The following is a 12,706-nucleotide window of genomic DNA, read 5'->3' on the forward strand; positions in this document are numbered from 1 at the left end:
TAGAAAAATACTACAATTCTCTGCAGTGTTGAACTTGGGGAGGCTTTTACTCATGTTCCTCATGTGACTTAATTTGGCTGCAACCAGCCACATTAAAGGTGAGCCCATGCCCTACATGCTACAGACACATGAGTTCAGAAGGGACAGATCTTCCTGGGAGCTTCCAGGAACAGAAAACAGAGCAACTAGAGGCTCATGAATGAACGAATGAATGATTTACTGTGGGGCTGGGTAATGCCATTATTGTGGTATGGGACAGGAGTATTTGATGTTGTGCTGGTCACTAATTCATGTGTGAAGCCTCAAGCATTGATCTGTGTGGATTAAATACACACTGAAGATGTTTTCTGTACTGTGCCACTTGAAATTCTCTCTCATGATGCAAGGCATTCCAAGCAAATAATTTTCCGTTTCCCATTTGCCAGTGAATGTGTGCCATTTAGTTTGTAATTGGAACACAGTATGCTGTGTGTGTCTTTGATAGATCATGAAAGTGGTCCATTTTCTAAATTGCACAAGTATTTGTCACCTTTGTTTTAAAATAGGAGCCATAAATTTTATGGGGCATGTGAATATACATATTAGTTTTCTCACACAGGTGAATTAGTTGTATTCTGATCTAACGTGGGCTTTATGACCCTGCTCAGGTTACATTCTGTGCTAAATTTTGTCTGGTGCTTCTATATTTAGATTTTAGCTTTGAATTTTTTTAAAAGAAACAAAAAAATAGAAAAGGTAGGCATATCAAAGGGGCTGCACTTCTACATGTCTTTCATAAGGCAGGAGATTCAATGAGCTATGCCAATTTGGCATGTTGAAGGTGCTTGACAGTCCATTTCTTATTAAATATGGTACATTTATAAACTTTGATTTTACACAGCTGTGGATCCGTTTGATTAATGTGTTTTTTAGGGAGTTTTTAAATACTTGTTTTGGCTGAGAAAAGTCCACTAATGCTTAATGAGGCATGACAGTGGCCTCAGCCTAGCTGTGATATGGAATGTCATCTGACAGGGGAGACAGAAAGGGTTATGTTCCTAACGTTATGGGGAATAAAATGCAAATGAATTAATGGAACAGATTTCCTTCACACTTCTTGAAATACAATTTTTTTTTCAGGTCAGCAAACATTATGAAAGCCTTGTCATCTCTGCCTCTGAGAAACATGTGCCTGAAACTGAGAACAAAACTTCTTTTATTTTTTCCTTTTCTGATCCTACTTTTTTCCTTTGGGGGGTGTGTGTGTGTGTGGTGGTGTTTGGTAGAGGGGCTGATGGAGGGAAATGGGGGCAGTTTGCAAACAACGTGACTTAACATGACAGGAGTTAAACAGAGTTCATGTGCCAAGCCAGCGTTAGTCAAAAACAAGCACTGCTGCTCTTTCTGGGAGAATAAACATCTTTGTGCTCTTCAGCTGTCTTTGCATTTTGGTGGGGGGAGAAAAAAGGGTTCAAAGAAATGCTGTAGGATTCCTGTCTGCCCATGATTTGTAATATACATGGCATCTGTAGTGCAAAGAGGACTGCAAGTGCAATGCAGAGAAAAAATGCTATTACAGAATTGAAGTGGGGTTATTTGAAGCATCTAATATTGCTCTTGGTGAAAATTTTTTACTGTTGCTCAAAGAAATTGAATTTAGGCCCCTGCCAAGAGCTGTTGAAAACCCCATCGTGGGCTAAGATCCCTTTTCTGAGGTTAACTCAAAAGGAGCTTTGCTATTTTGTGATGAAGGATTGAAACCAGTGAGGAAATAGGAAATAAGAGGAAATCTGAAAATGTTCAGGGTAGTTAATGGGTAGTGAGGTTGGGAGAATGATTGTAGAGGGAAGAAGCTCTCTTTTCAGTCCATTGGAATGAATGGTGCTAAAGTGAGGGGTGGGCTGGTTTGCAGGACTGAAATGTATGTTGGCTGGAATAAGTACAAGGACTACAGATGGACTGACCCTGAGCTTAATTCACTTTTGGTCTCATGAGCTGAGTACACAGGCAGTGGGATCTTATTCTCTAGTGGATTTGTTGGTCTATTTAAAGCGTAACTCTGTGCTTACTCCTCTGGGATTCACTAGTATTATCTCAATATTTTTATTTATCTGTAAGGAACAAACGACTGGAGATACGGATACAATACACACTCTAACATGACAGCCTTTAGATCAGGACTGTATTATGTGGAAGCTAGGTTTACATTAAATATAAAAAAATATTATCAGTGCCTTGCTCTGCCCACACCAGTATATCTTCTAGGATTCAGAGAGATTTCCATCTTGTTCCTATCTCCTCTTGTCACCAATCACCAGATTTTCACAGGAGATAGTCACTTAGCAGATCTCACTTTCACATAGACCAGTTTCCTGTGTATTGTTTAGGGTGTCATTGTATGACTGTAATTTATGTCCATATTGAAGAGGCTTTACAGTGGAGAAGCTTTAGCATATGGGAGAACCAGACAAACTGATGATTTGGCTTCTATTTTTCCAAACACACAATGTGCAGAGGATTTTCTGAGCCAGGTGCCCAAGGAGTGGCAAAACCCATACAGGCAGTGCACCTCTTCATACTAAGAGTATGAATCAAGAATTCCTCCACACTCCAACTGGCTTGGAAACAAGCTGTTAGTACATAATTTTTTCTCCATGATACAAACCAGGTTCATCTCCTTGCTTACCAATTAAAGAGTTGCTTCAGAGCACATAGGTATCATTAGATCTGGAAACTCAATGCCTTGATCTATCATAAATGGTTTAAGATTAATGGAGGAGGCTAACGTTCTTTTAGTACTTCACAATTTGATTTAGCGTAGGTATTATTTCCCACTGGAGAAGGAGTTGTTTACTTTGGAAATATCGTAAGTGATGGATATTGAGAATCGAGCAATCATTGCCTTGACGCTTACACACAGGCATCACCAAGATGCAGGGATAATTATAAAATGGAACATTTAGGTAGAGTTGCTTAGAGAAGTGGTTTGATTAAACCTTGGCAACTAATGAAAGCAGAATCCATACCTAGCAGTTGCTATGAGTGCATTATAAAGGAGACATCCTAACATTTGTCTTTGAAATGTTATTGCATCAGTCAGAAATATTGGAGTGTATAAAATGATACCACCTTTGCTAACTTCAAAACAGTATCTACCTGACTCAATTCCATGTGGGCCAATATTAATTAAAAGCCCATCCTTTGACTCCTGGAGAGTTTTTTTGAAGTGGTGCAACTTAGAACAGGCTGTGGTTCGAAGTTTCTTTCATTCTTCTTTGTTTATATTGACAATCAGTATAAATCTATGAGGGCAAAGGGTAAATTTGTTCTCCCTTTAATGGGACCACTCATGCAAGGGCTTTGGGATTAGATCTTAAATTGGTACCTTTTAAATTTCTGATAGTTAGAGACTCAGCGAACCATGTAGAGCACTCATCTTTCTTACAGCTAGAAATAGCTGGAAATTACTTTGCTCCTTTGTCAAAATATGTTTTCTAACAAATATTTAGTCTGCCTGCTGAAAATAGTGCAAAACACTGAACAACAAATGTAGTTTAGCTGAAAATATTCAGCTTTATTTCCTTTTCTAGAGAAACAAAACACCAACAAACAAAAAACAGCTAGGAAAAAGTAGGAGACATCTAGGGATAAAATCTATTGTTGTGCTTAAAAGAAAATCTTGGGGAGGGGAAGGAAAAAGAAAAGAAGGATGAGAAACAGTGTTACGCTTCTAATCACCAGTATGTTTAAAGACATACCTCCTCTTTGCACCTCCTCCAATGCAAAATGGCAAGACAGACTAACCAGTAAAAATGTGGTCTCTCCTCTTCACTGTCCTCAGGTTTCCTTGCATTATCTCTTCCCTATAAGAAGGAAAACAAAGTCAGATAGCAGGCATATCCCTACTACTGTAGCTGTGAGATAACTGCTGTTACGATACAACTGATGTGGTGACAGTCCAAACTGGGGGCGGGGCAGGGGGGGATGGATGACACAAATGAAGTGAGACTTCTATGGGAAAAGGACTGCTTCAGTCTCTGCTGGTTTTGTCGGGGGTTTGCACAGCTGGGATTAAAGGTAGCTTGCATGTCGGAATGTGTTGTCTCTGGCCGAGTACTTCAGAGTTTCTCCCTGTGAGCAAGACCGGGCAATGGGGCTGGAGGTGGGCTTGTGTGGCGGGAAGGTGTGCGGTACAGAATGTTTGTACTGCCACAGCCAGGCATGCATTGTTAATAAGTGGTCATGAAATGGTTTGACATTGTACTCTGGGTGTTTGAGTTGCCAGTGTCTCAAGGCTTCGGTTGGAGCTTGTGTTGAAATAGCAGTGCTCAGGTATTTAGAAACGATCCTTGGTAACTTCCAGTATGAGACCCTTTTATTAGCGAGAATATCGTAAAGATCCAGGCTTTAATATTGCTTCTGTTGAGAGATATTGGCAAGGAATTGCTGATCATTCTTTCTCTGAGTACACCCTTGTAACCGGTTGCTATGCAAAACAGCATTAATGCTGGTCCTGCAGGCACCTGTGTCCTTCAGTCTCAGCAAGAATAGATCAATGCACCATGCAAGATGAGGAGGGTTGTAGGATATGTGGAAAGCCAATTTGCAGGCCTGAGGATGAATAAGACTTCTCTTCTGAGGCAGCAGAATTGTGGAAGTGAGCATATAAATAAGGAGAAACTGCCCTTTGAGGTGAATTGCAGGCCGTGTCAGAAATAAGTAAGTTTTAGACCTCTGCTCAGGACAGTGAGTGAAATGAATTAAAGGTGCAGAAAAGCTGAACATAGCTGTCAGAAGACAGAGCAGTTTCAAGGCTTCTGGGCTTTTTACTTCACTTTGTCGTTGACACTATCTTAGTTTCCCAGCTGAGCCTGTTCTAACTTTACATCCTTTAAAACATTAAAAAAAAAATCAATGTATGACCTGCATTTCCCTTCAAGAGTGATACAGTTCGCAAAAACCTCTGGGATCCACTGGAAGAAGGGTATGAGAATGTCATACATGCCCTCTTGGGTCCTCTCGTGGCAGGGTATATTCAGAGCAGTTTGAGTTGCTAGCTTATGTTTGCATTCTGGAGTTTATTGGTTCAGTAATGAATGAAGCAGAGGAACAAACCCTGAGAAATCTGCACGCTCCTATATCCTGCTGAGTCTGCTCAGATGGTAATGTAGAATGCCGGTTCTCTCCAGGGGTATAAAAGTACACCATCAAAATGCAGAAAAACAGACATCTTAGAAAAATTGTGCCTGTAGATACAAGAAGAATGGAGAAATGAAAAATTAAATGCAGCCAAGCTTTTTTTCCCCTCAAATGAAGACAGATCTTACGTTGGAAATGATGAGAAACCTGCAGGATAATGCACCCACTGGGGGCTTCTGCATGGGTTTAACTGGAAAGAGGACAACTAGCAGCAGCATCCCAGCACTGGTTTGCAAGAAGGTTGCTGATAATCACATCCCCGAGTCAATTGTGAGCTGTAGAAACTGGGAAAAGAAGGAAGCAGTTAAAAGTTCAGCAATCTTCCTTACATCTAATGATGTCCTCTTGGACATGTGCTTTCTGCTGGGATCTTCTAATATATCCAGATTCATTGTTGCTGCTGTGGCTGTTACAGACTGTTATTGCTCTGGTGCTAAGCTGAGTTTCATAGTGTGAGGACTGTAAAGAAATACAGTAAATAATCACATCCTCCAAAACCTCTTTGAAGAAGTTAGAACAAAACTAGCTTTCTCTCCACAATTTACCTGACACTGCAGACATTAAAGAAAGAAAGAAAAGCTAGAATAATGGGCTACACTGTCAGTGCCTACTCCATTCTTTATAGAAATATCTGCTGAAATAAAATGATGTGCTCTTTTTGGCCATAGTCTGGCAAATGAGCAAACGTTTAATCTTGGTGTCTGCTCACAGTTGCTTGACTTCAAGGTGATTTGATCAAAAGCTTTATTTAATTGTATGGCAAGGAACCTCTGGGGCTCCCTGACCTCATCGTGTGTGATGTGGAAACAGCTGACCCCGGTGAGGGCTAGGGCCGTAGATTTGTCGTTTAGTGAATTCATTTTGGGTGCCTCTAAGGATTTAATTTAGATTCTCATGTCTTGCTTCATTTTTAATGAGGAAAGTGAACTTGGGTTAAAGTTCCAGATTCAAATATTTTTATTTTGGTGGGTGAAAAACTGGATGTGATCTACTGATGTGTGCTTGCAGTCCAGAAACCCAATCATATCCTGGCCTGCATAAAAAACCCACATGGCCAGCAGGGCAAGGGAGGGGATTCTTCCCCTCTGCTCTGATCTCTGAGACCCCACCTGGAGTAGTCTGGGGCCCCCAGCACAAGAAGGACATGGACCTGTTGGAGCAGGTCCAGAGGAGGCCACAAAAATGATCAGAGGGCTGGAGCACCTCTCCTGTGAGGACAGGCTGAGAGAGTTGGGGTTGTTCAGCCTGGAGAAGAGAAGGCTCTGGGGAGATCTTATTGTGGCCTTTCAATATATAAAGGGGATTTATAAAAAGATAGAGAAGAGAGGCTTTTTAGCAACACCTGTAGTGACAGGATGAAGGGCAACGGTTTTAAACAGAGAGGGAAGTTTGTATGGAACATAAGGAAGATGATTTTTTTATGATAAGGGTGGTGACACACTGGAATAAGTTGTCCAGAGCAGCTGTGGATGCCCTATCCCTGAAAATGTCCAGGGCCAGGTTGAATGGGGCTTTAGGCAACCTGGTCTAGTGGAAGGTGCCCCTGCCCATGGCAGGAGGGCTGGAACTAAGTGATCTTTAAGGTCCTTTCCAACCCAAACCATTCTATGATTCTATGAAATATACCTATGAAAGGCGATGGGAAAAAGAGCCAAAACCAAGGGGAATAAAACCTATTGTAGAAAGGAATATAAAGGGTCAGTGGGCATTACCTTCAAGAGCTTTGTCTAGCTGGCTGCACAAATAAATGAAACCTCTGAACAGAAGGAAGTCCTGCTCCCTCTTCCCCATGAGATGGCTTTTGCTGCATGCCTGGACATCCAGCTCAGGCAGAGCAGGAGGAAGCTAAAGAAAAGAAGCTCCTGGGGCTTGCTTTCTGAGGTCTGGGATGGAGAAGAAAGTAGAGGACCAGCAGCAAACGTAAAAGGCAGCTGAAAGTTCAGCCAACAGTATTAAGAGCAGTGTTACGTTGCAGATGTGCATGCAGCCTCACCTGTGACTGCCAAATGTGGTGAGCAAAGATTTCATCCCTCTGGTCTCAGCTCAGCCAACGCTGCTACAGATTTTCTATTTCTGGTATGGAGGGGGGCACGTGTTGGTTGCTGTGCTACATGGAAAGGGAGACCTTTATTCTAGCGGGTGTGGAATCCAAATCCAAGACCTAAAGGAACCCTGAACTGAGGATTTGAGATGTTAAATTTCTTGGGTTGCTGCAGGGAGAGATGTAACCTCAGTGTGAATGCGGTTGTATGAGCTCCCTCCTGTGTCTGCTCGTGTGGCAAAGGTGGACCTCAATGAGAGACCTAGGCAGAGAAGACTGGTTGCCAGTTTAAAGTACTTCTGAATCTCCTGTGCTGGTAATGCAGTGATGATGACAGTATAGGGGAAAGTCTAGGGAGAGGAATAAGAAATATTCTGTTCAGTCTGGGCTGGAGAAAGGTAAGTGCAACATAAAAATGCTATTATGGTATTAATGAGAAATCCACTTGTGGCAAGCAGTGTCAGGCTGAACCTGCTATTTGTAAAATTTACACAGCAATCCACTAATTCTGCTTGATCTAATAAAAAACTTCAGTTTAAAAATTCTTTAAACAAAAATCTAAAGATTTAAAGAAAAGGCTGTCTCTTTTGTGGTCTTTTTAAATTTGTTTTGTCTTTTCTCTGATTTTGAGTGAGACCAGAAATCTCAGTACTTCAGAATTTCACATCAGTGGTGTTTGAAGATCATGTTTTAACCCCATTTGGTCCCTTTTTTCTTCAGTATATGACAGAATACTGGAATGAATAACTTCCAGCTGATTTCTCGTCCTGTTTCTGTGTTACTTTCATTGTTTCTTTTGGCACACTGTCAAGCTTCCAGGGGTGAAGAAGTACTGAAAAGGTGCAATGTGAGGAAAGGGAAAACACACACACTCCACAATGGAAAAAGGACAAACTCCTCTGAAATCTCTAGTTTTTTTCTGGGTTAAACTGCAGAAGGCAGAAAGGAGGGAAGAGGGGAAGAACCTTTCCTTTCCTCAAAATAAGGAAGCTGAACTGGCGATGATGTGTGGCCAGGTGAAGGGTTCATGTGCCTTTAAGCTCCCCTTTTTCTCAAGGTACCTTGAGTCATCTCTGAGAAGTTAACATTCCCTTCCAGCAAACCTTGCTTTCAAGTCTCAACTGTTTGTAACTTTGAAATGATCTTGGAAAAGAGTCAACAAAAAGCTGTGAATGGAGAGCATAGTCTGTCTTGGGATAAAGTGGGGTCCAGGGGGCCCAACTTCTTTTTTCACCCAGATCTGACTCAGTGTTGTCCTGTTGCCAGCCAGAAGGCACATGAGTCGTGTCAGTCAAAAAGTGTGGTCATTTGTCTAGTAACTGGGTTAAGATAAAGGTATAAAGCTTATGTTTCTCAGTTCCTTACTTGGGACACTCCTCTAAATAGGAGTGGTAGTTTAGGCACAGCTGTTGTGAGGAGCAGGGGAGTGAACGCTCTCTGTGGCATTGTATAAAGGGGTAGGAGGCTTGGAATGGCCAAAACCCTGTTCAGAATTTCACCTTTGAAGTGATGAGGCAATTTCAGCTCCATTTTACAGATGGAAAACTGGGAAAGAGGTTTTAAATGGTTACCTCCAGGCTCTGAAGGGAAAATCAGTGCTGGTTTGACCGCTAGAACTATCACATCTATTTGTGATTGGACTACCGTCTATGGATTAATAATCATAATAGTGCCTTTCAGCTTTTATCAGACCATCTGATCTAACCTGTGGATGTTATGATGAAAGGTTAATCCTCTGAGCCATTTGCTTTCCTTTACCTTTTCTGTCTGAATGCATTGCTTCCTTCTCCTGCCTGCCTACTTTTGGCATACGTCTCCTGCTGTCTCGTAACACTACTACTGGTTTACATCTGACTCTGTGCAGAGGATTGCAGCCTCTTCAAACAACAGCTGCCTATTTAGAGATGCTTACAAGTTTCCTTTAGTATTTCCTCTCCTCCCCTAGCAACTCCTCTCAGTATGATTTATGAATAGCAAGCATAGCTGGGAGTGTTGCAAGGTATCAACACTTCTGAATTCCAGTGATAGGAGCTGGGGTAATTAATAAAAACAAACCAGGAGAGTTTCCTTTGCATGGTGATCACGTAGCAGAGAAGTGTTATTCTGTATTCTTTGGGAATGGGGGAAGTCAGACCTAGCCCTTCCCTGTGCTGTTAAATCTGCATGTCATTTTCCTTAGATAATTAAGTAATTCCAGCCTTTCAAGGAGAGAGACTCCCTCTTTTTTCCCTGTTAGCTTGCAGATGTAGTACATGTACCTTGCGGCAAATCAATGCTAACTATATTACCATGCATTATTGCAGTAATGAAGTAGAGCAAGCCCAAGGAAAAACGTTCAACCCTTGCCGATTGCATTATGAGCATGAGGATCCTTTATGTAGCAGACTTATTAATTGCATTTTCATTTGTGTCCCTGAATTTTAACCCTTTCGAGATTGCTCTTCAGCTCCAGAATACCACTAAAATTGCCAAGCGTTGGACAGACGCAGAAAAGGGGGAATGACAAGAGTGGTGTCTGCAGTACTGCATTGGAACGTGGACTTCAGTAACAAAGCTGAGGAGCAGATTTAAACCACTACCAAAAGAAGGCAGCTGTTAAATCACTTAGTAGAACACAGAATAAATATACCCTGTGTTTGGAGCGACAGATATTGTGATCAAGGCCTTTTATAAGGCAAGGGGAGAGAAGGGTTTGGCCGCCCCTGCTCGTGCAGCACCCCTTGGCCTGCTGTGTGCTTTTTGCTTTTGCATTGCACAAAATGCCTGCAGAGGTTGTTCCTCCTCCCTCCCCAAGTGAACTCCCTGATTTGCCCCAGCCCCATTTTTACTTTGTGAAGATCAGTCTCCTTAGCTATTCTTATTTGCACTCGGAAGGCAGTGAACTTGTGTGATGTCTGCAAGTCATAATCTAGACTTCAGAGGGGAGATTGTCTCTTTGCCACATTTGCAGGCCTTTTTCTGGGACCTGATAGGAACTCTAGGCATTGCTAGAGTTTAAAAGATAATTAACTTAGTAATTGGCATTTGCATGATGGAAGTGCACACAGCAGTGAAGCCTGGCCTTTGCCAGCCCTCTGCTAAGTATGCATTACACTGTGTGTGGGCTATATGTTCTTCTTTTCATGGGGCTAGGATGTGAAACTTCAGTTGGTCCCCTATGAGTTGAAGCTATCAGCCAAGACAGCCTAGCAAAGGCTGTATCAGCTGCCACTTAGTTTTGTCCTGCTTCCTGTCTTAGAGGTGTTGGGACCATAAATTTGCTTGAGACTCCCCCTTTCAGAATGTTTCAAACTCTATTTACATGAGATTTGATTCAACCTGGCTCCTTTTAGGAGTAAGTTGTTGCTGAATCAGTGCACAGGAGATCTGGAGGACTGCCAGGTCCGGCTGGGTGAGAAACACCTGCTTGCTGCTATAGTTCTGTGTTGTTTTTCTTTATATTAATACTTCTTTCTCGTTTTGTTCTTTCCCACTCAATATACACCCTTCCATTCATGTTGACTAGTACAAAGTCTTCCCTCAATGCTGTAGTTTAAATTCTCTCTCATTTGGGGTTGTTCTTTAAAGAAGGGAAGGAAATTGCCAGAGGTGAGAATTCTAAAAGGTAGTGTTTGTTGTGGGAGAAAAAAAAAGCACCAAGCTGTGGCAGGTTGAATGTTCTCCTGTGAAGTCCCATCATCAAAGCTGGCGTCCCTGCCAGACTTGTTTCTCTCTAGCTTGCTAAGAAAATTCTGCCTTTGCACACATACATACATGCACACACACAAACTGATTTGGATTTAGCTCGAGTGGAGAAGAAATACAAACAGCTCCTTCCCCTTCCAGGTCTATCTCAAGCTGGGGGGAAGGGGGAGTGAAAGAGGGAAAGATTTCTCTGGAAGAGGATACAAAGTGAAAGAATTACCTGGGCTGAGAGCAGAGCCTTAATTGTAGGGTACCATTTCAGTGCCACTGACCACAGCAGTTTCATTCTTCCCGTATGCGCTCAGTGGGGGGGGGGGGGGGGGGGGAGGGGGGGGAAGCAGTTTGTGTCAGTTTTCTGTCTTGTTTCTTAGGAATTGGGCAGGATAGTTTTCTAAAACATCTCCTGTGCAGTATCCGGTTGGCTGGAGGCTATCAAGAAAGTTTTCAGTCCTTGTGGACTTGTGGGCTGTTGCTGTTACTTTTGCCAGGAGCCTGCGAGGACCTGGATGTGCCTGATGCTTGGCGTCCCTCTATTTTAAGCTGCTAAATCCTTTGAATTTCTTCCCTGGGGGCTTCTTTGCCAGACTAGGGGAGGAAGTAAGTCTGCTGGGGTTGCTGAGGACATTATCTGGTTGCCCTGGGAGTCAGCACTGTGCTGCATGGGAATGCTTGGAGAAGGCATGGTCATCTCTGGTCAGTGACATGTTCCTAAGCTATCCCTTTAGTTATGGTTTGTGTTGTATGACTTGTGGCATTATGGGGATTTTGCTTTACAGCTGTTAGTACAGCACTGAAGGGCTGATTGCTCCTTAATGGGCTTTATGAATGTTGTGGTTGCAATGTTTGGATCATAACAGTGACCTTTGCCATAAGACGGTCCTAGGATTGCTCTAGAAGGGAAATCCGTGTCAAGCAAAAATCGGTGGGTCTCAGATGGTAGCATCTGTTGGTGGGGACTGGGAAAACACATGTGATATTGCACACCCCACACAACTTTAGTTACACCTGATAATATTTGATGTTTCTTCAGTGTTTGGTCTGTAAAAAGGATCCCAACCAGCAGATGCTGGGGAGTCATAGAAATTTAGTATTTTTGAACTGAAGTGGGAGCAGCTGACTTTGTTGAACCTACAAGCCATGTGAAGCCTAATTTGAAATTTGGAGCCTAAGGAGATGTTCAAGGCGGGAGAGGTTATAGGCTCTTGAGGACTCCCATCAGGATACAGGACGAGTATGGGATATTTACCATTTCTTTCTTTTGCTTAGAGCCACTATCTGTTGGTACTTTTTTAGTGGGATTGTTGAGAGGGTGGAAGGATGGGCTCTGACAACAGACCTTCCACTGCAGTGGAAGGTGAGGAGGGACAGTTTGAGTCTGTTAGAGCTGTCTTTTGTTGTCTGTTTTCACATCTTCCAAAAATCTCTCTCTTTTAACTGGGTCTCATCCTACTACTTTAGCTGTGAGTTGCACATTGTACTGTGCTTTTAGTTTGAATGCAATTGAGTCTGTTTTTAGAGAAAGGTAAATTAATTATATGACCTGTCAAGGTCCCTATTTTTGAGGGCTGTATAAATGCTAGTCACTTCTGAAATGGTCTCACCTTAATGACTTAATGACTAGTGAAATCTGGTGGATTTTAAAACCTAATTCAAAGCCTGTGCTTAAGTATGAAGTATGTTTGGGTCATGGGGACAAGTCCTGCTCTGACAGTACAGTCATCAACTACTTTTTTACTACACCTTCAGATTGTGCCAGCTAAGCTCCTTCCATTATCCCAAACCTGTTTCAGTCAAAATGAGGAA

The sequence above is a fragment of the Falco peregrinus genome, chromosome 1 (assembly GCF_023634155.1).
Source record: "Falco peregrinus isolate bFalPer1 chromosome 1, bFalPer1.pri, whole genome shotgun sequence".
Taxonomy (NCBI): Eukaryota; Metazoa; Chordata; class Aves; order Falconiformes; family Falconidae; genus Falco; species Falco peregrinus.